Here is a 25000-nt window from a genome sequence, read left to right as displayed (position 1 = left end):
TCACCACTTAACCAGCTAACTGACTGGAGGAGAGAAGGAGAGGGGAGGAGAGGAGGAGGAGAGGAGAGGAGAGAGGAGAGGAGAGGGAGGAGAGGAGAGGAGAGGAGAGAGAGGAGGAGAGGAGAGGAGAGGAGGGAGGGAAGGGAGAGCATCCTCACCACTTAACCAGCTAACTGACTGGAGGAGAGAAGGAGAGGGGGAGGAGAGGAGAGGAGGGAAGGGAGAGCATCCTCACCACTTAACCAGCTAACTGACTGGAGGAGAGAAGGAGAGGGGGGAGAGGAGGGGAGGGGAAGGGAGAGCATCCTCACCACTTAACCAGCTAACTGACTGGAGGAGAGAAGGAGAGGGGGGAGAGAGGGGGACAGGAGGGGAAGGGAGAGCATCCTCACCACTTAACCAGCTAACTGACTGGAGGAGAGAAGGAGAGGGGGAGGAGAGGAGGGGGACAGGAGGGGAAGGGAGAGCATCCTCACCACTAACCAGCTAACTGACTGGAGGAGAGAAGGAGAGGGGGAGGAGAGGAGGGGGACAGGAGGGGAAGGGAGAGCATCCTCACCACTTAACCAGCTAACTGACTGGAGGAGAGAAGGAGAGGGGGAGGAGAGGAGGGGGACAGGAGGGGGGGGAGAGCATCCTCACCACTTAACCAGCTAACTGACTGGAGGAGAGAAGGAGAGGGGGAGGAGAGGAGGGGAGAGGGGAGAGGAGAGGAGAGGAGAGGAGAGGAGAGGGAGGAGGAGAGAGGAGGAGGAGGGGAGAGGAGAGGAGAGGAAGGGAGAGCATCCTCACCACTTAACCAGCTAACTGACTGGAGGAGAGAAGAGAGGGGGGAGAGGAGGGGGACAGGAGGGGAAGGGAGAGCATCCTCACCACTTAACCAGCTAACTGACTGGAGGAGAGAAGGAGAGGGGGAGGAGGGAGGGGAGGGGAGAGGAGGAGAGGAGAGGAGAGGGAGAGGAGAGGAAGGGAGAGCATCCTCACCACTTAACCAGCTAACTGACTGGAGGAGAGAAGGAGAGGGGAGGAGAGGAGGGGGACAGGAGGGGAAGGGAGAGCATCCTCACCACTTAACCAGCTAACTGACTGGAGGAGAGAAGGAGAGGGGAGGAGAGGAGGGGGACAGGAGGGGAAGGGAGAGCATCCTCACCACTTAACCAGCTAACTGACTGGAGGAGAGAAGGAGAGGGGGAGGAGAGGGGGAGAGGAGGGGAAGGGAGAGCATCCTCACCACTTAACCAGCTAACTGACTGGAGGAGAGAAGGAGAGGGGGAGGAGAGGAGAGGAGGGGAAGGGAGAGCATCCTCACCACTTAACCAGCTAACTGACTGGAGGAGAGAAGGAGAGGGGAGGAGATGAGGGGACAGGAGGAAGGGGAGAGCATCCTCACCACTTAACCAGCTAACTGACTGGAGGAGAGAAGGAGAGGGGAGGAGAGGAGGGGAGGGGAAGGGGAGAGCATCCTCACCACTTAACCAGCTAACTGACTGGAGGAGAGAAGGAGAGGGGAGGAGAGGAGAGGAGGGGAAGGGAGAGCATCCTCACCACTTAACCAGCTAACTGACTGGAGGAGAGAAGGAGAGGGGAGGAGAGGAGGGGACAGGAGGGGAAGGGAGAGCATCCTCACCACTTAACCAGCTAACTGACTGGAGGAGAGAAGGAGAGGGGGAGGAGAGGAGGGGAAGGGAGAGCATCCTCACCACTTAACCAGCTAACTGACTGGAGGAGAGAAGGAGAGGGGGAGGAGAGGAGAGGAGGGGAAGGGAGAGCATCCTCACCACTTAACCAGCTAACTGACTGGAGGAGAGAAGGAGAGGGGGAGGAGAGGAGGGGAGGGGAAGGGAGAGCATCCTCACCACTTAACCAGCTAACTGACTGGAGGAGAGAAGGAGAGGGGGAGGGGAGGAGGGGGACAGGAGGGGAAGGGAGAGCATCCTCACCACTTAACCAGCTAACTGACTGGAGGAGAGAAGGAGAGGGGGAGGAGAGGAGAGGAGGGAGGGAAGGGAGAGCATCCTCACCACTTAACCAGCTAACTGACTGGAGGAGAGAAGGAGAGGGGGGAGAGGAGAGGAGAGGAGGGGAAGGGAGAGCATCCTCACCACTTAACCAGCTAACTGACTGGAGGAGAGAAGGAGAGGGGGAGGAGAGGAGGGTAGGGGAAGGGAGAGCATCCTCACCACTTAACCAGCTAACTGACTGGAGGAGAGAAGGAGAGGGGGAGGAGAGGAGGGGGACAGGAGGGGGAGAGCATCCTCACCACTTAACCAGCTAACTGACTGGAGGAGAGAAGGAGAGGGGAGGAGGGAGGGGGGAAGGGAGAGCATCCTCACCACTTAACCAGCTAACTGACTGGAGGAGAGAAGGAGAGGGGAGGAGAGGAGGGGAAGGGAGAGCATCCTCACCACTTAACCAGCTAACTGACTGGAGGAGAGAAGGAGAGGGGAGGAGAGGAGAGGAGAGGAGAGGAGAGGAAGGGAGAGCATCCTCACCACTTAACCAGCTAACTGACTGGAGGAGAGAAGGAGAGGGGGAGGAGAGGAGGGGGACAGGAGGGGAAGGGAGAGCATCCTCACCACTTAACCAGCTAACTGACTGGAGGAGAGAAGGAGAGGGGAGGAGAGGAGGGGGACAGGAGGGAAGGGAGAGCATCCTCACCACTTAACCAGCTAACTGACTGGAGGAGAGAAGGAGAGGGTGAGGAGAGGGGGGAGAGAGGGGAAGGGAGAGCATCCTCACCACTTAACCAGCTAACTGACTGGAGGAGAGAAGGAGAGGGGGAGGAGAGGAGAGGAGGGGAAGGGAGAGCATCCTCACCACTTAACCAGCTAACTGACTGGAGGAGAGAAGGAGAGGGGAGGAGATGAGGGGGACAGGAGGAGGGGAGGGGAGAGCATCCTCACCACTTAACCAGCTAACTGACTGGAGGAGAGAAAGGAGAGGGGGGAGGAGGGAGGGGAGGGGAAGGGAGAGCATCCTCACCACTTAACCAGCTAACTGACTGGAGGAGAGAAGGAGAGGGGGAGGAGAGGAGAGGAGGGGAAGGGAGAGCATCCTCACCACTTAACCAGCTAACTGACTGGAGGAGAGAAGGAGAGGGGAGGAGAGGAGGGAGAGAGGAGGGGAAGGGAGAGCATCCTCACCACTTAACCAGCTAACTGACTGGAGGAGAGAAGGAGAGGGGAGGAGAGGGGAGGGGGAGGAGAGGAGAGGGGGAGGAGGGAGGAGAGGGGAGGAGAGGAGGGGACAGGAGGGAAGGAGAGCATCCTCACCACTTAACCAGCTAACTGACTGGAGGAGAGAAGGAGAGAAGGGAGAGGGGGAGGAGAGCTAACTGAGGAGGAGGGGAGGAGAGGAGGGGGAGGAGGGGAAGGGAGAGCATCCTCACCACTTAACCAGCTAACTGACTGGAGGAGAGAAGGAGAGGGGAGGAGAGGGGGGAGAGGAGGGGAAGGGAGAGCATCCTCACCACTTAACCAGCTAACTGACTGGAGGAGAGAAGGAGAGGGGGGAGGAGAGGAGAGGAGGGAAGGGAGAGCATCCTCACCACTTAACCAGCTAACTGACTGGAGGAGAGAAGGAGAGGGGAGGAGAGAGGGGGACAGGAGGGGAGGAAGGGAGAGCATCCTCACCACTTAACCAGCTAACTGACTGGAGGAGAGAAGGAGAGGGGGAGGAGAGGAGGGAGGGGGAAGGGAGAGCATCCTCACCACTTAACCAGCTAACTGACTGGAGGAGAGAAGGAGAGGGGAGGAGAGGAGAGGAGGGGAAGGGAGAGCATCCTCACCACTTAACCAGCTAACTGACTGGAGGAGAGAAGGAGAGGGGAGGAGAGGAGGGGGACAGGAGGAAGGGAGAGCATCCTCACCACTTAACCAGCTAACTGACTGGAGGAGAGAAGGAGAGGGGGGAGGAGAGGAGAGGAGGGAAGGGAGAGCATCCTCACCACTTAACCAGCTAACTGACTGGAGGAGAGAAGGAGAGGGGAGGAGAGGAGAGGAGGGGAAGGGAGAGCATCCTCACCACTTAACCAGCTAACTGACTGGAGGAGAGAAGGAGAGGGGAGGAGAGGAGGGGAGGGGAAGGGAGAGCATCCTCACCACTTAACCAGCTAACTGACTGGAGGAGAGAAGGAGAGGGGGAGAGGAGGGGACAGGAGGGGAAGGGAGAGCATCCTCACCACTTAACCAGCTAACTGACTGGAGGAGAGAAGGAGAGGGGAGGAGAGGAGGGGGACAGGAGGGGAAGGGAGAGCATCCTCACCACTTAACCAGCTAACTGACTGGAGGAGAGAAGGAGAGGGGGAGGAGAGGAGAGGGAGAGGGAAGGAAGGGAGAGCATCCTCACCACTTAACCAGCTAACTGACTGGAGGAGAGAAGGAGAGGGGGAGGAGAGGAGGGTAGGGGGGAAGGGAGAGCATCCTCACCACTTAACCAGCTAACTGACTGGAGGAGAGAAGGAGAGGGGGAGGAGAGGGGGAGAGGAGGGGAGGGGAGAGCATCCTCACCACTTAACCAGCTAACTGACTGGAGGAGAGAAGGAGAGGGGAGGAGAGAGGAGGGGAAGGGAGAGCATCCTCACCACTTAACCAGCTAACTGACTGGAGGAGAGAAGGAGAGGGGAGGAGAGGAGAGGAGAGGAGGGGAAGGGAGAGCATCCTCACCACTTAACCAGCTAACTGACTGGAGGAGAGAAGGAGAGGGGAGGAGAGGAGAGGGGAGGAGAGGGAGAGCATCCTCACCACTTAACCAGCTAACTGACTGGAGGAGAGAAGGAGAGGGGGGAGAGGAGGGGGACAGGAGGGGAAGGGAGAGCATCCTCACCACTTAACCAGCTAACTGACTGGAGGAGAGAAGGAGAGGGGGAGGAGAGGGAGGGGGACAGGAGGGGAAGGGAGAGCATCCTCACCACTTAACCAGCTAACTGACTGGAGGAGAGAAGGAGAGGGGAGGAGAGGGGGAGAGGAGGGAAGGGAGAGCATCCTCACCACTTAACCAGCTAACTGACTGGAGGAGAGAAGGAGAGGGGGAGGAGAGGAGAGGAGGGGAAGGGAGAGCATCCTCACCACTTAACCAGCTAACTGACTGGAGGAGAGAAGGAGAGGGGGAGGAGATGAGGGGGAGAGGAGGGGAGGGGGGAGAGCATCCTCACCACTTAACCAGCTAACTGACTGGAGGAGAAAAGGAGAGGGGAGGAGAGGAGGGGAGGACAGGAGAGGGGAAGGGAGAGCATCCTCACCACTTAACCAGCTAACTGACTGGAGGAGAGAAGGAGAGGGGGAGGAGAGGAGAGGAGGGGAAGGGAGAGCATCCTCACCACTTAACCAGCTAACTGACTGGAGGAGAGAAGGAGAGGGGAGGAGAGGAGAGAGGGGAAGGGAGAGCATCCTCACCACTTAACCAGCTAACTGACTGGAGGAGAGAAGGAGAGGGGAGGAGAGGAGAGAGGGGGAGGAGAGACCACTTAACCAGCTAACTGACTGGAGGAGAGAAGGAGAGGGGGAGGAGAGGAGGGGACAGGAGGAAGGGGAGAGCATCCTCACCACTTAACCAGCTAACTGACTGGAGGAGAGAAGGAGAGGGGAGGAGAGGAGAGGGGGAGGGAGGAGGGGGACAGGAGGAAGGGAGAGCATCCTCACCACTTAACCAGCTAACTGACTGGAGGAGAGAAGGAGAGGGGGAGGAGAGGAGGAGGAGGGAGGAGGAGGAGGGGGGGGAAGGGAGAGCATCCTCACCACTTAACCAGCTAACTGACTGGAGGAGAGAAGGAGAGGGGAGGAGGAGGGAGGGGAAGGGAGGAGGAGGGGAAGGGAGGAGGAGAGGAGAGGGAACCACGGGAGAGTAGGAGGGGAAATGAGGGAGAGAGGAGAGGAGAGGAGAAGGGACAGGAGAGGGGGAGGGGAGTAGGGGGAGGGGAATGAGAGGACGAGAGGAGAGGGAGAGAAGAGGATCAGGGAGAGAAGAGGAGAGCGTGTTTTTTTTTCATTTCTCTACTGTAATTTCTCCTCTTTGCCAATATTCTCTGGTGAAATGGAGGATAAACAAGAACTCCTCTCCTCTCCCTGATCCTCTCCCCTCCCCCTAATCCTCTCTCCTCCCTGATCCTCTCCACTCCCCCTAATCCTCTCTCCTCCTCTCCCTGATCCTCTCCACTCCCCCGGGACCTCTCTCTTCCTCCTCTCCCCACCTCCTCTCCCTGAACCTATCCCCCTCCTTGCCCCTCCCTCTCTTATGCCTGAGTGGAGGACAGTTTTAGTTGACAGACAGTCAGAGAGAGAGAGAGAGAGAGAGAGAGAGAGAGAGAGAGAGAGGGGAGAGAGAGGAGGAATGAGAGAGGAGATGAGAGAGAGAGAGAGAGAGACAGAGAGAGAGAGAGAGAGAGAGAGAGGGAATGAGAGATAGACAGAGAGAGAGAGAGAGAGAGAGAGAGAGAGAGAGAGAGAGAGAGAGAGAGAGAGAGAAATGAGAGAGACAGAGAGAGAGAGAGAGAGAGAGAGAGAGAGAGAGAGAGGGGGAATGAGAGATAGAGGGAGGAAGGGAGGGGTAGACAGAGATGGACTCTCTCCAGGGCAACTTAGAGAGGGCAGACAGGGCCAGATCCTTTGAGGTGTGTGTGTGTGTGTGTGTGTGTGTGTGTGTGTGTGTGTGTGTGTGTGTGTGTGTGTGTGTGTGTGTGTGTGTGTGTGTGTGTGTGTGTGTGTGTGTGTGTGTGTGTGTGTGTGTGTGTGTGTGTGTGTGTGTGTGTGTGTGTGTGTGTGTGTGTGTGTGTGTGTCAGGATAGTTGATGTATCTGTTCTCAACAGCTTTGCCACAGAGGTCAACGTACAGACTTATTGAGAGACTCTATTTCCCTCTGTCTCTCGGTCTCTCACATTTCACTCCTGTTTCTCTCTCCTGTTTCTCTCTCCTGTTTCTCTCCTGTTTCTCTCTCCTGTTTCTCTCCTGTTTCTCTCCTGTTTCTCTCCTGTTTCTCTCCTGTTTCTCTCTCCTGTTTCTCTCCTGTCTCTCTCCTGTTTCTCTCCTCTCTCCTCCTCTCTCCTGTTTCTCTCCTGTTTCTCTCCTGTTTCTCTCTCCTGTTTCTCTCTCCTCTCTCTCTCTGTTTCTCTCTCTGTTTCTCTCCTGTTTCTCTCCTGTTTCTCTCCTGTTTCTCTCTCCTGTTTCTCTCTCTGTTTCTCTCCTGTTTCTCTCCTGTTTCTCTCCTGTTTCTCTCCTGTTTCTCTCCTGTTTCTCTCCTGTTTCTCTCCTGTTTCTCTCCTGTTTCTCTCTCTCCTGTTTCTCTCCTGTTTCTCTCCTGTTTCTCTCCTGTCTCTCTCCTGTTTCTCTCCTTTCTCTCTCCTGTTTCTCTCCTGTTTCTCTCCTGTTTCTCTCCTGTTTCTCTCCTGTCTCTCTCCTGTCTCTCCTGTTTCTCTCCTGTTTCTCTCCTGTTTCTCTCCTGTTTCTCTCCTGTTTCTCTCCTGTTTCTCTCCTCTCCTCTCTCTCCTGCTCTCTCTCCTGTTTCTCTCCTGTTTCTCTCCTGTTTCTCTCCTGTTTCTCTCTCCTGTTTCTCTCCTCTCTCTCTCTCTCTCTCCCTGTTTCTCTCTCCTGTTTCTCTCCTGTTTCTCTCTCCTCTCTCTCCTGTCTCTCTCTCCTGTTTCTCTCCTGTTTCTCTCCTGTTTCTCTCCTGTTTCTCTCCCTCTCTCTCTCCTGTTTCTCTCCTGTTTCTCTCCTGTTTCTCTCTCCTGTCTCTCTCCCTGTTTCTCTCCTCTCTCTCTCCTGTTTCTCTCCTGTTTCTCTCCTGTTTCTCTCCTGTTTCTCTCCTCTCTCTCCTCCTCTCTCTGTTTCTCTCCTGTTTCTCTCCTGTTTCTCTCTCTTCTCTCTCCTCTCTCTCCTGTTTCTCTCCTGTTTCTCTCCTGTTTCTCTCCTGTTTCTCTCCTGTTTCTCTCTCTGTTTCTCTCTCCTGTTTCTCTCCTGTTTCTCTCCTGTTTCTCTCCTTTCTCTCTGTCCTGTTTCTCTCCTGTTTCTCTCTCCTGTTTCTCTCTCCTGTTTCTCTCTCTGTTTCTCTCTCCTGTTTCTCTCTCCTGTTTCTCTCCTGTTTCTCTGTTTCTCTCCTGTTTCTCTCCTGTTTCTCTCTCCTGTTTCTCTCCTGTTTCTCTCCTGTTTCTCTCTCTGTTTCTCTCTCCTGTTTCTCTCCTGTCTCTCTCCTGTTTCTCTCCTGTTTCTCTCCTGTTTCTCTCCTGTTTCTCTCCTGTTTCTCCTCTCTCTCCTGTTTCTCTCCTGTTTCTCTCCTGTTTCTCTCTCCTGTTTCTCTCCTGTTTCTCTCCTGTTTCTCTCCTGTCTCTCTCCTGTTTCTCTCCTGTTTCTCTCCTGTCTCTCTCTCCTGTTTCTCTCCTCTCTGTTTCTCTCCTGTTTCTCTCCTGTTTCTCTCCTGTTTCTCTCCTGTTTCTCTCCTGTTTCTCTCTCTCTGTTTCTCTCCTGTTTCTCTCCTGTTTCTCTCCTGTTTCTCTCCTGTTTCTCTCCTGTTTCTCTCCTGTTTCTCTCCTGTTTCTCTCCTGTTCTCTCTCCTGTTCTCTCCTGTTTCTCTCCTGTTTCTCTCTCCTGTTTCTCTCTCCTGTTTCTCTCCTGTTTCTCTCCTGTTTCTCTCTCTCTCTCTCTGTCTCTCTCTCCTGTTTCTCTCCTGTTTCTCTCCTGTTTCTCTCCTGTTTCTCTCTCCTGTTTCTCTCTCCTGTTTCTCTCCTGTTTCTCCTGTTTCTCTCCTGTTTCTCTCTCCTGTCTCTCTCTCCTGTTTCTCTCCTGTTTCTCTCCTGTTTCTCTCCTGTTTCTCTCCTGTTTCTCTCCTGTTTCTCTCCTGTTTCTCTCTCTCCTGTTTCTCTCCTGTTTCTCTCCTGTTTCTCTCCTGTTTCTCTCCTGTTTCTCTCCTGTTTCTCTCTCCTGTTTCTCTCTCTGTTTCTCTCCTGTTTCTCTCCTGTTTCTCTCCTGTTTCTCTCCTGTTTCTCTCCTGTTTCTCTCCTGTTTCTCTCCTGTTTCTCTCCTGTTTCTCTCCTGTTTCTCTCTCCTGTTTCTCTCCTGTTTTTCTCCTGTTTCTCTCCTGTTTCTCTCCTGTCTCTCTCTCCTGTTTCTCTCCTGTTTCTCTCCTGTTTCTCTGCTGTTTCTCTCCTGTTTCTCTCCTGTTTCTCTCTCCTGTTTCTCTCCTGTTTCTCTCCTGTTTCTCTCCTGTTTCTCTCCTGTTTCTCTCCTGTTTCTCTCCTGTTTCTCTCCTGTTTCTCTTTCTCTCCTGTTTCTCTCTCCTGTCTCTCTCCTGTTTCTCTCCTGTTTCTCTCCTGTTTCTCTCTCTCTGTTTCTCTCCTGTCTCTCTCCTGTTCTCTCCTGTTTCTCTCCTGTTTCTCTCCTGTTTCTCTCCTGTTTCTCTCTCTCTCTCTCCTCCTGTTTCTCTCCTGTTTCTCTCCTGTTTCTCTCCCTGTTTCTCTCCTGTTTCTCTCCTGTTTCTCTCCTGTTTCTCTCCTGTTTCTCTCCTGTTTCTCTCTGTTTCTCTCTCTCCTCTCCTGTTTCTCTCCTGTTTCTCTCCTGTTTCTCTCCTGTTTCTCTCTCTGTTTCTCTCCTCTCTCTCTCCTGTTTCTCTCCTGTTTCTCTCCTGTTTCTCTCCTGTTTCTCTCCTGTTTCTCTCTCCTGTTTCTCTCCTGTTTCTCTCCTGTTTCTCTCCTGTTTCTCTCCTGTTTCTCTCCTGTTTCTCTCCCTGTTTCTCTCCTGTTTCTCTCCTGTTTCTCTCCTGTTTCTCTCCTGTTTCTCTCCTGTTTCTCCTGTTTCTCTCTGTTTCTCTCCTGTTTCTCTCCTGTTTCTCTCCTGTTTCTCTCCTGTTTCTCTCCTGTTTCTCTCCTGTTTCTCTCCTGTTCTCTCCTCTTCTCTCCTGTTTCTCTCCTGTTTCTCTCCTGTTTCTCTCTGTTTCTCTCCTCTCCTGTTTCTCTCCTGTTTCTCTCTCTGTTTCTCTCCTGTTTCTCTCCTGTTTCTCTCCTGTTTCTCTCCTGTTTCTCTCCTGTTTCTCTCCTGTTTCTCTCTCCTGTTTCTCTCCTGTTTCTCTCCTGTTTCTCTCTCTGTTTCTCTCCTGTTTCTCTCTGTTTTCTCTCTCTCTCTCTCTCTCCTCTCTCTCTGTTTCTCTCCTGTTTCTCTCTGTTTCTCTCTCTGTTTCTCTCCTGTCTCTCTCCTGTTTCTCTCCTCTCTCCTGTTTCTCTCCCTGTTTCTCTCCTGTTTCTCTCCTGTTTCTCTCTCCTGTTTCTCTCCTGTTTCTCTCTCTGTTCTCTCTCCTGTTTCTCTCTCCTGTTTCTCTCCTGTTTCTCTCCTGTTTCTCTCCTGTTTCTCTCCTGTTTCTCTCTCCTGTTTCTCTCCTGTTTCTCTCCTGTTTCTCTCCTGTTTCTCTCCTGTTTCTCTCTCCTTCTCTCTCCTGTTTCTCTCCTGTTTCTCTCCTGTTTCTCTCCTGTTTCTCTCCTGTTTCTCTCCTGTTTCTCTCTCTGTTTCTCTCTCTCTGTTTCTCTCCTGTTTCTCTCCTGTTTCTCTCCTGTTTCTCTCTCTGTTTCTCTCCTGTTTCTCTCTCTCTCTCTCCTGTTTCTCTCCTGTCTCCTGTTTCTCTCCTGTTTCTCTCCTGTTTCTTTCTCTCTCTGTTTCTCTCTCTCTCTGTTTCTCTCCTGTTTCTCTCTCCTGTTTCTCTCCTGTTTCTCTCCTGTCTCTCTCCTGTTTCTCTCTCTGTTTCTCTCTGTCTCTCTCCTGTTTCTCTCCTGTTTCTCTCTCCTGTTTCTCTCCTGTTTCTCTCCTGTTTCTCTCTCTGTTTCTCTCCTGTTTCTCTCCTGTTTCTCTCTCTGTTTCTCTCCTGTTTCTCTCCTGTTTCTCTCTCTGTCTCTCTCTGTTTCTCTCCTGTTTCTCTCCTGTTTCTCTCCTGTTTCTCTCCTGTTTCTCTCCTGTTTCTCTCCTGTTTCTCTCCTGTTTCTCTCTCCTGTCTCTCTCTCCTGTTTCTCTCCTGTTTCTCTCCTGTTTCTCTCTCCTGTTTCTCTCCTGTTTCTCTCCTGTTTCTCTCCTGTCTCTCTCTGTTTCTCTCCTGTTTCTCTCCTGTTTCTCTCCTGTCTCTCTCTCCTGTTTCTCTCCTGTTTCTCTCCTGTTTCTCTCCTGTTTCTCTCCTGTTTCTCTCTCTGTTTCTCTCTCTGTTTCTCTCCTGTTTCTCTCCTGTTTCTCTCCTGTTTCTCTCTCTGTTTCTCTCCTGTTTCTCTCCTGTTTCTCTCCTGTTTCTCTCCTGTTTCTCTCCTGTTCTCTCTCCTGTTTCTCTCCTGTTTCTCTCCTGTTTCTCTCTCTGTTTCTCTCCTGTTTCTCTCCTGTCTCTCTCTGTTTCTCTCTCCTGTTTCTCTCCTGTTTCTCTCCTGTTTCTCTCTCTGTTTCTCTCTGTTTCTCTCCTGTTTCTCTCCTGTTTCTCTCTCTCTCCTGTTTCTCTCCTGTTTCTCTCCTGTTTCTCTCTGTTTCTGTTTCTCTCCTGTTTCTCTCTCTGTTTCTCTCCTGTCTCTCTCCTGTTTCTCTCCTGTTTCTCTCCTGTTTCTCTCCTGTTTCTCTCTCCTGTTTCTCTCCTGTTTCTCTCCTGTTTCTCTCCTGTTTCTCTCCTGTTTCTCTCCTGTTTCTCTCCTGTTTCTCTCCTGTTTCTCTCTCCTGTTTCTCTCCTGTTTCTCTCCTGTTTCTCTCCTGTTTCTCTCCTGTTTCTCTCCTGTTTCTCTCCTGTTTCTCTCCTGTTTCTCTCTCTGTTTCTCTCCTGTTTCTCTCCTGTTTCTCTCCTGTTTCTCTCCTGTTTCTCTCTCCTGTTTCTCTCTCTGTTTCTCTCCTGTTTCTCTCTTCTCTGTCTCTGTTGTTTCTCTCCTGTTTCTCTCCTGTTTCTCTCCTGTCTCTCTCTCTGTTTCTCTCCTGTTTCTCTCCTGTTTCTCTCCTGTTTCTCTCTGTTTCTCTCTCCTGTCTCTCTCTCCTGTTTCTCTCCTGTTTCTCTCCTGTTTCTCTCCTGTTTCTCTCTCCTGTTTCTCTCCTGTTTCTCTCCTGTTTCTCTCTGTTTCTCTCCTGTTTCTCTCTCCTGTTTCTCTCTCCTGTTTCTCTCCTGTTTCTCTCCTGTTTCTCTCCTGTTTCTCTCCTGTTTCTCTCCTGTTTCTCTCCTGTTTCTCTCTCTCTCCTGTTTCTCTCCTGTTTCTCTCCTGTTTCTCTCTCTGTTTCTCTCTGTTTCTCTCCTGTTTCTCTCTCCTGTTTCTCTCTCTCCTGTTTCTCTCCTGTTTCTCTCTCCTGTTTCTCTCCTGTTTCTCTCCTGTTTCTCTCCTGTTTCTCTCTCCTGTTTCTCTCTCTCTCTGTTTCTCTCCTGTTTCTCCTGTTTCTCTCTGTTTCTCTCCTGTTTCTCTCCTGTTTCTCTCCTGTTTCTCTCCTGTCTCTCTCCTGTTTCTCTCCTGTTTCTCTCCTGTTTCTCTCCTGTTCTCTCTCTGTTTCTCTCCTGTTTCTCTCCTGTTTCTCTCCTGTTTCTCTCCTGTTTCTCTCTCTGTTCTCTCTCCTGTTTCTCTCCTGTTTCTCTCTCTGTTTCTCTCCTGTTTCTCTCTCCTGTTTCTCTCCTGTTTCTCTCCTGTTTCTCTCCTGTTTCTCTCCTCTCTCTCTCTCTCTCTGTTTCTCTCTCTCTCTCTGTCTCTCTCCTGTTTCTCTCCTGTTTCTCTCTCTCTTTCTCTCTCTCTCTCCTGTTTCTCTCCTGTTTCTCTCCTGTTTCTCTCCTGTTTCTCTCTCTGTTTCTCTCCTGTTTCTCTCCTGTTTCTCTCTCTGTTTCTCTCTCTGTTTCTCTCCTGTTTCTCTCTCTCTCTGTTTCTCTCTCCTGTTTCTCTCCTGTTTCTCTCCTGTTTCTCTCTCCTGTTTCTCTCCTGTTTCTCTCCTGTCTCTCTCTGTTTCTCTCCTGTTTCTCTCTCTCTCTCTCTCCTCTCTCTCTCCTGTTTCTCTCTCTGTTTCTCTCCTGTTTCTCTCCTGTTTCTCTCCTGTTTCTCTCTCTGTTTCTCTCTCCTGTTTCTCTCCTGTTTCTCTCCTGTTTCTCTCTCCTGTTTCTTTCTCTCTGTTTCTCTCTCCTGTTTCTCTCTCTGTTTCTCTCCTGTCTCTCTCCTGTTTCTCTCTCCTGTTTCTCTCTGTTTCTCTCTCTCTCTCTGTTTCTCTCCTGTTTCTCTCTCCTGTTTCTCTCCTGTTTCTCTCCTGTTTCTCTCTGTTTCTCTCTCTGTTTCTCTCCTGTCTCTCTCTCTGTTTCTCTCTCCTGTTTCTCTCCTGTTTCTCTCCTGTTTCTCTCCTGTTTCTCTCTCTGTTTCTCTGTTTCTCTCCTGTTTCTCTCCTGTTTCTCTCTCCTGTTTCTCTCCTGTTTCTCTCCTGTTTCTCTCCTGTTTCTTTCTCCTGTTTCTCTCCTGTTTCTCTCCTGTTTCTCTCCTGTTTCTCTCCTGTTTCTCTCCTGTTTCTCTCCTGTTTCTCTCTCCTGTTTCTCTCCTGTTTCTCTCCTGTTTCTCTCCTGTTTCTCTCTCCTGTTTCTCTCCTGTTTCTCTCCTGTTTCTCTCTCTCTCTCCTGTTTCTCTCTCCTGTTTCTCTCTCTCTCCTGTTTCTCTCCTGTTTCTCTCTCTCTCTCCTGTTTCTCTCTCCTGTTTCTCTCCTGTTTCTCTCCTGTTTCTCTCCTGTTTCTCTCCTGTTTCTCTCTCCTTTCTCTCTCTCCTGTTTCTCTCCTGTTTCTCTCCTGTTTCTCTCCTGTTTCTCTCCTGTTTCTCTCCTGTTTCTCTCCTGTTTCTCTCCTGTTTCTCTCCTGTTTCTCTCTCCTGTTTCTCTCCTGTTTCTCTCCCTGTTTCTCTCCTGTTTCTCTCCTGTTTCTCTCCTGTTTCTCCTGTTTCTCTCTCCTGTTTCTCTCTCTCTCCTGTTTCTCTCCTGTTTCTCTCCTGTTTCTCTCCTGTTTCTCTCCTGTTTCTCTCCTGTTTCTCTCTCCTGTCTCTCTCCCTGTTTCTCTCCTGTTTCTCTCCTGTTTCTCTCCTGTTTATCTCCTGTTTCTCTCCTGTTTCTCTCTCCTGTTTCTCTCTCTCTGTTTCTCTCCTGTTTCTCTCCTGTTTCTCTCTGTTTCTCTCCTGTTTCTCTCCTGTCTCTCTCCTGTTTCTCTCCTGTTTCTTCTCTCTGTTTCTCTCCTGTCTCTCTCTCCTGTTTCTGTCCTGTTTCTCTCCTGTTTCTCTCCTGTTTCTCTCTCTGTTTCTCTCCTGTTTCTCTCTCTGTTTCTCTCCTGTTTCTCTCCTGTCTGTTTCTCTCCTGTTTCTCTCTCCTGTTTCTCTCCTGTTTCTCTCCTGTTTCTCTCCTGTTTCTCTCTGTTTCTCTCTCCTGTTTCTCTCCTGTTTCTCTCCTGTTTCTCTCCTGTTTCTCTCCTGTTTCTCTCTCCTGTCTTCTCTCCTGTTTCTCTCTGTTTCTCTCCTGTTTCTCTCCTGTTTCTCTCCTGTTTCTCTCTCTTCTCTCTCCTGTTTCTCTCCTGTTTCTCTCCTGTTTCTCTCTCCTGTTTCTCTCCTGTTTCTCTCTCCTGTTTCTCTCCTGTTTCTCTCTCCTGTTTCTCTCCTGTTTCTCTCCTGTTTCTCTCCTGTTCTCTCTCTCTCTCTCCTGTTTCTCTCCTGTTTCTCTCTGTTTCTCTCTCCTTTCTCTCCTGTTTCTCTCCTGTTTCTCTCCTGTTTCTCTCTGTTTCTCTCCTGTTTCTCTCCTGTTTCTCTCTCCTGTTTCTCTCTCCTGTTTCTCTCCTGTTTCTCTCCTGTTTCTCTCCTGTTTCTCTCTCCTGTTTCTCTCCTGTTTCTCTCTCCTGTTTCTCTCTCCTGTTTCTCTCCTGTCTCTCTCTCCTGTTTCTCTCCTGTTTCTCTCTCCTGTTTCTCTCTCTCTCTGTTTCTCTCCTGTTTCTCTCTCTGTTTCTCTCCTGTTTCTTTCCTGTCTTCTCTCCTGTTTCTCTCTCCTGTTTCTCTCCTGTCTCTCTCCTGTTTCTCTCCTGTTTCTCTCCTGTTTCTCTCCTGTTTCTCTCCTGTTTCTCTCTCTCTGTTTCTCTCCTGTTTCTCTCCTGTTTCTCTCTCCTGTTTCTCTCTCCTGTTTCTCTCCTGTTTCTCTCCTGTTTCTCTCCTGTTTCTCTCCTGTTTCTCTCCTGTCTCTCTCTCTGTTTCTCTCCTGTTTCTCTCCTGTTTCTCTCCTGTTTCTCTCCTGTTTCTCTCCTGTTTCTCTCCTGTTTCTCTCTCTGTCTCTCTCTCCTGTTTCTCTCTGTTTCTCTCCTGTTTCTCTCCTGTTTCTCTCCTGTTTCTCTCCTGTTTCTCTCCTGTCTCTCTCTGTTTCTCTGTTTCTCTCCTGTTTCTCTCTCTGTTTCTCTCCTGTCTCTCTCTCTGTTTCTCTCCTGTTTCTCTCCTGTTTCTCTCCTGTTTCTCTCCTGTTTCTCTCTCCTGTTTCTCTCCTGTTTCTCTCCTGTTTCTCTCCTGTTTCTCTCTCCTGTTTCTCTCCTGTTTCTCTCCTGTTTCTCTCCTGTTTCTCTCCTGTTTCTCTCTCCTGTTTCTCTCCTGTTTCTCTCCTGTTTCTCTCCTGTTTCTCTCCTGTTTCTCTCTGTTTCTCTCCTGTTTCTCTCCTGTTTCTTTTCTGTTTCTCTTCTCTTGTTTCTCTCTCTCTCTCCTTTTTCTCTCCTGTTTCTCTCCTGTTTCTCTCCTGTTTCTCTCCTGTTTCTCTCCTGTTTCTCTCCTGTCTCTCTCCTGTTTCTCTCCTGTTTCTCTCCTGTTTCTCTCCTGTTTCTCTCCTGTTTCTCTCCTGTCTCTCTCCTGTTTCTCTCTCCTCTCTCTCTCCTGTTTCTCTCCTGTTTCTCTCCTGTTTCTCTCCTGTTTCTCTCCTGTTTCTCTCTCCTGTTTCTCTCCTGTTTCTCTCCTGTCTCTCTCCTGTTTCTCTCCTGTTTCTCTCCCTCTCTCTCCTCTCCTGTTTCTCTCCTGTTTCTCTCCTGTTTCTCTCCTGTTTCTCTCTCCTGTCTCTCTCCTGTTTCTCTCCTGTTTCTCTCCTGTTTCTCTCTCCTGTCTCTCTCCTGTTTCTCTCTCCTCTCTCTCTCCTGTTTCTCTCCTGTTTCTCTCCTGTTTCTCTCCTGTTTCTCCTCCTCTCTCTTCTCTCTCCTGTCTCTCTCCTGTTTCTCTCCTGTTTCTCTCTGTCTTCTCTCTCCTGTTTCTCTCCTGTTTCTCTCCTGTTTCTCTCCTGTTTCTCTCCTGTTTCTCTCTCCTGTTTCTCTCCTGTTTCTCTCCTGTTTCTCTCCTGTTTCTCTCTCCTGTTTCTCTCCTGTTTCTCTCCTGTTTCTCTCTCCTGTTTCTCTCTCCTGTCTTCTCTCCTGTTTCTCTCTCCTGTTTCTCTCCTGTTTCTCTCTCTCCTGTTTCTCTCCTGTTTCTCTCTCCTGTTTCTCTCCTGTTTCTTTCCTGTCTCTCTGTTTCTCTCTCCTGTTTCTCTCCTGTTTCTCTCCTGTTTCTCTCTCCTGTTTCTCTCCTGTTTCTCTCCTGTTTCTCTCCTCTCTCTCTCCTGTTTCTCTCCTGTTTCTCTCCTGTTTCTCTCTCCTGTTTCTCTCCTGTTTCTCTCCTGTTTCTCTCCTGTTTCTCTCCTGTTTCTCTCCTGTTTCTCTCCTGTTTCTCTCTCTCTCTGTTTCTCTCCTGTTTCTCTCTGTTTCTCTCTCCTGTTTCTCTCCTGTTTCTCTCCTGTTTCTCTCCTGTTTCTCTCCTGTCTCTCTCTCCTGTTTCTCTCCTGTTTCTCTCCTGTTTCTCTCTCCTGTTTCTCTCCTGTTTCTCTCCTGTTTCTCTCCTGTCTCTCTCTCCTGTTTCTCTCCTGTTTCTCTCCTGTTTCTCTCCTGTCTCTCTCTCCTGTTTCTCTCCTGTTTCTCTCCTGTTTCTCTCCTGTTTCTCTCCTGTTTCTCTCTCCTGTCTCTCTCTCCTGTTTCTCTCCTGTTTCTCTCCTGTTTCTCTCCTGTTTCTCTCTCCTGTTTCTCTCCTGTTTCTCTCCTGTTTTTCTCCTGTTTCTCTCCTGTTTCTCTCTCTGTTCTCTCTCCTGTTTCTCTCCTGTTTCTCTCCTGTTTCTATCCTGTTTATCTCCTGTTTCTCTCCTGTTTCTCTCTCCTGTTTCTCTCTCTCTCCTGTTTCTCTCCTGTTTCTCTCCTGTTTCTATCCTGTTTATCTCCTGTTTCTCTCCTGTTTATCTCTCCTGTCTCTCTCTCCTGTTTCTCTCCTGTTTCTCTCCTGTTTCTATCCTGTTTATCTCCTGTTTCTCTCCTGTTTCTCTCCTGTTTCTCTCTCTCTCCTGTTTCTCTCCTGTTTCTCTCCTGTTTCTATCCTGTTTATCTCCTGTTTCTATCCTGTTTATCTCCTGTTTCTCTCCTGTCTCTCTCTCCTGTTTCTCTCCTGCTTCTCTCCTGTTTCTCTCCTGTCTCTCTCTCCTGTTTCTCTCCTGCTTCTCTCCTGTTTCTCTCCTGTTTCTCTCCTGTTTCTCTCTCCTGTCTCTCTCTCCTGTTTCTCTCCTGTTTCTCTCCTGTTTCTCTCCTGTTTCTCTCTCCTGTTTCTCTCCTGTTTCTCTCCTGTTTCTCTCCTGTTTCTCTCCTGTTTCTCTCCTCCTCTCTCTCTCTCTCTCTCTCTCCTGTCTCTCTCCTGTTTCTCTCCTGTTTCTCTCTCTCTCTCTCCTCTCTCTCTCCTGTTTCTCTCCTGTTTCTCTCCTGTTTCTCTCCTGTTTCTCTCTCCTCTCTCTCTCCTGTTTCTCTCCTGTTTCTCTCCTGTTTCTCTCTCCTGTCTCTCTCCTGTTTCTCTCTCCTCTCTCTCTCCTGTTTCTCTCCTGTTTCTCTCCTGTTTCTCTCCTGTTTCTCTCTCCTTCTCTCTCCTCTTCTCTCTCCTGTCTCTCTCTGTTTCTCTCCTGTTTCTCTCTCCTGTTTCTCTCTCTCCTGTTTCTCTCCTGTTTCTCTCCTGTTTCTCTCCTGTTTCTCTCCTGTTTCTCTCCTGTTTCTCTCTCCTGTTTCTCTCCTGTTTCTCTCCTGTTTCTCTCCTGTTTCTCTCTCCTGTTTCTCTCCTGTTTCTCTCTCCTGTTTCTCTCTCCTGTTTCTCTCTCCTGTCTCTCTCTCCTGTTTCTCTCTCCTGTTTCTCTCCTGTTTCTCTCTCTCTCCTGTTTCTCTCCTGTTTCTCTCTCCTGTTTCTCTCCTGTTTCTTTCCTGTTTCTCTCCTGTTTCTCTCTCCTGTTTCTCTCCTGTCTCTCTCCTGTTTCTCTCTCCTGTTTCTCTCCTGTTTCTCTCCTGTTTCTCTCCTGTTTCTCTCTCTCCTGTTTCTCTCCTGTTTCTCTCCTGTTTCTCTCTCCTGTTTCTCTCCTGTTTCTCTCCTGTTTCTCTCCTGTTCTCTCCTGTTTCTCTCCTGTTTCTCTCCTGTCTCTCTCTCCTGTTTCTCTCCTATTTCTCTCCTGTTTCTCTCTCCTGTTTCTCTCCTGTTTCTCTCCTGTTTCTCTCCTGTTTCTCTCTCCTGTCTCTCTCTCTGTTTCTCTCCTGTTTCTCTCCTGTTTCTCTCTCCTGTTTCTCTCCTGTTTCTCTCCTGTTTCTCTCCTGTCTTCTCTCTCTGTTTCTCTCCTGTTTTCTCTCCTGTTTCTCTCCTGTTCTCTCTCCTGTTTCTCTCCTGTTCTCTCCTGTTTCTCTCCTGTTTCTCTCCTGTTTCTCTCCTGTCTCTTCTCTCCTGTTTCTCTCCTGTTTCTCTCCTGTTTCTCTCTCCTGTTTCTCTCCTGTTTCTCTCTGTTTTCTCCTGTTTCTCTCCTGTTTCTCTGTTTCTCCTGTTCTCTCTCCTGTTTCTCTCCTGTTTCTCTCCTGTTTCTCTGTTTATCTCCTGTTTCTCTCCTGTTTCTCTCTCCTGTTTCTCTCTCTCTCCTGTTTCTCTCCTGTTTCTCTCCTGTTTCTCTCCTGTTTATCTCCTGTTTCTCTCCTGTTTCTCTCTCCTGTTTCTCTCTCTCTCCTGTTTCTCTCTCCCTGTTTCTCTCTCCTGTTTCTCTCCTGTTTCTCTCCTGTTTCTCTCCTGTCTCTCTCCTGTTTCTCTCTCCTTTTTCTCTCTCTCTCCTGTTTCTCTCCTGTTTCTCTCCTGTTTCTCTCCTGTTTCTCTCTCCTGTTTCTCTGCTGTTTCTCTCTCTCTCTCTCTCTCTTGTTTCTCTCCTGTTTCTCTGCGAGAGGGATGGAGGCGAGGAGAGGGATGGAGGGAGGAGAGAGTGATGGAGGAGAGAGGGATGGAGGGGAGGAGAGGGGGATGGAGGGGAGGAGAGAGGGGTGGAGGAAGGAGACAGTGATGGAGGAGAGGGGATGGAGGAGAGGAGAGGAGAGGAGAGAGGGATGGAGGAGAGAGGGATGGAGGGAGAGGCATGGAGGGGGAGGGGGATGGAGGAGAGGAGCGTGGGATGGAGGAGAGGAGAGAGGGATGGAGGAGAGGAGAGAGGGATGGACGGAGAGGGATGGAGGAGAGAGGGAGGATGGAGGAGGAGAGAGGATGGATGGAGGAGAGGAGAGGATAGAGGGGAGAGGGATGGAGGGAGAGGATGGAGGAGAGGAGTGAGGGATGGATGGAGAGAGGGAGAGGGATGGATGGAGGAGAGGAGAGAGGGATGGATGGAGGAGAGAGAGAGGGATGGATGGAGGAGAGGAGAGAGGGATGGAGGAGAGGAGAGGGATGGAGGAGAGGAGAGGGGATGGAGGAGAGGAGAGAGGGATGGGAGAGGAGAGGAGAGGATGGAGGAGAGGAGAGAGGGATGGAGGAGAGGAGAGAGGGATGGAGGAGAGGAGAGAGGGATGGAGGAGAGGAGAGAGAGGGATGGAGGGGAGGAGAGGGATGATGGAGGAGAGGGGATGGAGGGAGGAGAGGGGGATGGAGGGGAGGAGAGAGGTGGAGGAGAAGGAGAGAGTGATGGAGGAGAGAGGGATGGAGGAGAGGAGAGAGGGATGGAGGAGAGGAGAGGAGAGGGATGGAGGAGAGAGGGATGGAGGGGAGAGGCATGGAGGGAGGGGGATGGAGGAGGGAGCGTGGGATGGAGGAGAGGAGAGATCTTTGGAGGAGAGGAGAGAGGGATGGACAGAGGGATGGAAATAAGGAGCAAGGATGGAGGAAGGAGATGGAGGGATGGATAGGAAGGAGAGATTTTTATAGGAGAGGGGAAGGATGGAGGAGAGGATGTGAGGATGGAGGGGAGAGGGATGGAGGGAGAGGGATGGAGGAATGTCAGGGATGGAGGAGAGGAGAGAGGGATGGATGGAGGAGGGAGAGAGGGATGGATGGAGGAGAGAGGATGGAGGAGAGGAGAGATTTTTATGGAGGAGGAGAGAGGGATAGAGGAGAGGAGAGGAGAGAGGGATGGAGGAGAGGAGAGAGAGGATGGATGGAGGAGAGGAGAGAGGGATGGATGGAGGAGAGGAGAGAGGGATGGAGGAGAGGAGAGAGGGATGGAGGAGAGGAGAGAGGATGGAGGAGAGGAGAGGGATAGAGGAGAGGAGAGGAGAGAGGGATGGAGGAGAGGAGAGAGGGATGGAGGAGAGGAGAGAGGGATGGAGGAGAGGAGAGAGGGATGGAGGAGAGGAGAGGAGAGAGGGATGGAGGAGAGGAGAGAGGGATGGAGGAGAGGAGAGAGGGATGGAGGAGGAGAGGAGAGAGGGATGGATGGAGGAGAGAGAGAGAGAGATGGATGGAGGAGAGGAGAGAGGGATGGAGGAGAGGAGAGGGATGGAGAGAGAGGAGAGAGGGATGGAGGAGAGGAGAGAGGGATAGAGGAGAGGAGAGGAGAGGAGAGAGGGATGGAGGAGAGGAGAGAGGGATGGAGGAGAGGAGAGAGGGATGGAGGAGAGGAGAGAGAGAGGGATGGAGGAGAGGAGAGAGGGATGGAGGAGGGAGAGGGATGGATGGAGGAGAGAGAGAGAGGATGGAGGAGAGAGAGAGGGATGGATGGAGGAGAGGAGAGAGGGATGGAGGAGAGGAGAGGAGAGGAGAGAGGGATGGAGGAGAGGAGAGGAGAGAGGGATGGAGGAGAGGAGAGAGGGATGGATGGAGGAGAGGAGAGAGGGATGGAGGGGAGATCCCAAACACTGAGTCATGTTAAATGAGATAAATCCAGCTCATTGTTGGCAGTTTGTTGTTTTTGAAATCGCTAACAGCCCTGACATCACTTTTGTGACTTTAGTCAAAATACTGTTCTGATTACAGATCCATCTTTTGGTTTCTTAAAATACAAATAAAACAACGAATAACAAAATGCTTCAACTGTCTAAAATTATTTTTATATGAGGGTAGAAATTATTTTTATGTTAAAGGCAGACATTTATAAATGTAAATGTCAGATATGAGGTAGAAATTGAGGAGGTAATATCTGGGCGTGGCTAAAGATCTTTACCTGGCAGTGGATAGGACTGTGGGCCCGGAACACTGGCTCCTAGCTCCCCGCTGACCCTGGATTAGACAGATTGGTTTTCATCTCCTCCAATCCACCGGCTAGAGCCATGGCCGAATACTCTGATGTCTGGAGAGAGAGAGAGAGAGAGAGAGACAGAGAGAGAGAGAGAGATAGAGACAGAGAGAGAGAGAGAGAGAGAGAGAGAGAGAGAGAGAGAGAGAGAGAGAGAGAGAGAGACAGACAGACAGACAGAGAGACAGAGAGAGAGAGAGAGAGAGAGACAGAGAGAGAGAGAGAGAGAGACAGAGAGAGAGAGAGAGAGAGAGAGACAGAGACAGAGACAGAGACAGAGACAGAGACAGACAGACAGACAGAGTTAGACAATGACACACACCTCTTCAGGATGTCAGGTATTTTTTTACACACACACAGATTACAAACACACACTGAGCCTCTTGTGGATCAATCTTTTATTGATCTGTTGGCAGAGACAGGATTTACTACAGTCTATAACCACCGGATTAGGACAGACTGAGCTGAGAGGTACAGTTAACACAAAACCTCCCTGAGAGAGAGAGAGAGAGAGAGAGAGAGAGAGAGAGAGAGAGAGAGAGAGAGAGAGAGAGAGAGAGAGAAGACAGGCTATGTGCGCACTGCCACAAAATGAGGTGGAAACTGAGCTGCACTTCCTGACCTCCTGTCAAATGTATGACCATATCAGAGACACATATTTTCAACAGATTACACAGATCCACAAAGAAATCGAAAACAAACCCAATGTTGATAACCTCCCATATCTACTGGGTGAAATACCACAGTGTGCCATCATCACAGCAGCAAGATTTGAGAACTCGGGGAAAAGCGAGCTACGAAAGGCGAAAATACTATTTGAACTTTCATCCAACTCGGGAATTGTAAAATCGGGAACTCGGGAACTCTTTCTAGAGCTTCGACCTGAAGATCGCTGACGTCATCGTGACATCATCAGAGTTCCCAGTTGCCTTGAAAGCAGAGAATGACAGACTTTGATGACAAAATGATAAGTTATGAAATATGCCAGGGAGATGTGTACACTGTAGCTAAGAAAGTAATACTAAGTGTGTATGTTGCGTAGTAAGATGTTAGTAGCCCATGTGCCTCACCCTAATCATTTGGTCCATTTTCACCTACTGTTCTGACATGGTGCTGCACATGTAGCCTATAACCTGTTTTAGAGAAATGCCATCAAATATTGTAAGAGCTTCATTGTCTGCATATATGACCCCTTTATTTATCCTACGGTTCTGACTTGGTGTACAGGGAGAATACTGTAGGAACGGCCCATGTTCTGCATTCTGTCACATTTCAAAAGTGCAGAACAAGTAGTTATATTGACTACGTCCGAGCTCATCTTATTCAAAATTACAGATGGCCTCTTATCCGCTTGTCGTCCCCTTATGCCGTAGTTTGTACATCTCAATTGTCTGTAAAAAAAAAACATTTATTTAAACAAGTCAGTCATATCAGGTATGTTTATTTAAAAGGCAGTAAATGAAGCTGAATGAACTGTTTTAGACGAGGCTCCGCTGAAAGCCAAGTGTAACTGTGGTAAGGTGTTGGGACTTTGCTGTTGGGACTCTGCTGTTGGGACTCTGACTGTTGGGACTCTGCTGTTGGGACTCTGATGTTGGGACTCTTGACTCTGCTGTTGGGACTCTGTTGACAGCTTTAGAATAACTGCCTCGTTAGAACCCCATCAGAATAACTGCCTCGTTAGAACCCCATCAGAATAACTGCCTCATTAGAACCCCATCAGAATAACTGCCTCGTTAGAACCCCATCAGAATAACTGTCTCATTAGAACCCCATCAGAATAACTGCCTCATTAGAACCCCATCAGAATAACTACCTCATTAGAACCCCATCAGAATAACTACCTCATTAGAACCCCATCAGAATAACTACCTCATTAGAACCCCATCAGAATAACTACCTCATTAGAACCCCATCAGAATAACTACCTCATTAGAACCCCATCAGAATAACTACCTCATTAGAACCCCATCAGAATAACTACCTCATTAGAACCCCATCAGAATAACTACCTCATTAGAACCCCCATCAGAATAACTACCTCAGAATTAGAACCCCATCAGAATAACTACCTCATTAGAACCCCCATCAGAATAACTACCTCATTAGAACCCCATCAGAATAACTGCCTCATTAGAACCCCATCAGAATAACTACCTCATTAGAACCCCATCAGAATAACTACCTCATTAGAACCCCATCAGAATAACTACCTCATTAGAACCATATCAGAATAACTACCTCATTAGAACCCCCCCATCAGAATAACTACCTCATTAGAACCCCCTCAGAATAACTGCCTCATTAGAACCATATAAGAATAACTACCTCATTAGAATCCCCTCAGAATAACTACCTCATTAGAACCCTCAGAATAACTACCTCAGAATTAGAACCCCATCAGAATAACTGCCTCATTAGAACCCCATCAGAATAACTGCCTCATTAGAATAGAATAACTGTCAGAATAACTCCTCATTAGAACCCCATCAGAATAACTGCCTCATTAGAACCCCATCAGAATAACTGCCTCATTAGAACCTCATTGGAATAACTGCCTCATTAGAACCCCATCAGAATAATTACCTCATTAGAACCCCATCAGAATAACTGCCTAATTAGAACCCCATCAGAATAACTGCCTCCTTAGAACCCCATCAGAATAACTACCTCATTAGAACCCCATCAGAATAACTACCTGATTAGAACCCCATCAGAATAACTACCTCATTAGAACCCCATCAGAATAACTACCTAATTAGAACCCCATCAGAATAACTGCCTCCTTAGAACCCCATCAGAATAACTACCTTCAGATTAGAACCCCATCAGAATAACTACCTCATTAGAACCCCATCAGAATAACTACCTCATTAGAACCCCATCAGAATAACTGCCTCGTTAGAACCCCATCAGAATAACTGCCTCATTAGAACCCCATCAGAATAACTGCCTCTTTAGAACCCCATCAGAATAACTACCTCATTAGAACCCCATCAGAATAACTGCCTCGTTAGAACCCCATCAGAATAACTACCTAATTAGAACCCCCATCAGAATAACTGCCTCATTAGAACCCCATAAGAATAACTACCCATTAGAATCAGACTACCTGATTAGAACCCCATCAGAATAACTGCCTCGTTAGAACCCCATCAGAATAACTGCCTCGTTAGAACCCCATCAGAATAACTGCCTCGTTAGAACCCCATCAGAATAACTGCCTCGTTAGAACCCCATCAGAATAACTGCCTGCCCCATCAGAATAACTGCCTCGTTAGAACCCCATCAGAATAACTGCCTCGTTAGAACCCCATCAGAATAACAGAATTAGAACCCCATCAGAATAACTGCCTCGTTAGAACCCCATCAGAATAATTACCTCATTAGAACCACATCAGAATAACTGCCTAATGAGAACCCCATCAGAATAACTGCCTCGTTAGAACCCCATCAGAATAACTGCCTCGTTAGAACCCCCATCAGAATAACTGCCTCGTTAGAACCCTATCAGAGTGTTGATATCGTGGACGGTCAGTCCTTGTGT

The 25000-nt window shown here is 49.6% G+C and overlaps 1 pseudogene; it reads right to left on the bottom strand.

Moving 5' to 3' along the window:
- The window catches only part of LOC127925572 (paired box protein Pax-5-like), a 74763-nt pseudogene that overhangs the window by 6495 nt on the left and 43268 nt on the right, over nucleotides 1–25000 (bottom strand).

Source organism: Oncorhynchus keta, unplaced genomic scaffold, assembly GCF_023373465.1.
Source record: "Oncorhynchus keta strain PuntledgeMale-10-30-2019 unplaced genomic scaffold, Oket_V2 Un_contig_5885_pilon_pilon, whole genome shotgun sequence".
NCBI classification, from domain to species: domain Eukaryota; kingdom Metazoa; phylum Chordata; class Actinopteri; order Salmoniformes; family Salmonidae; genus Oncorhynchus; species Oncorhynchus keta.
This window is presented reverse-complemented; position numbering and strand designations above follow the sequence as displayed.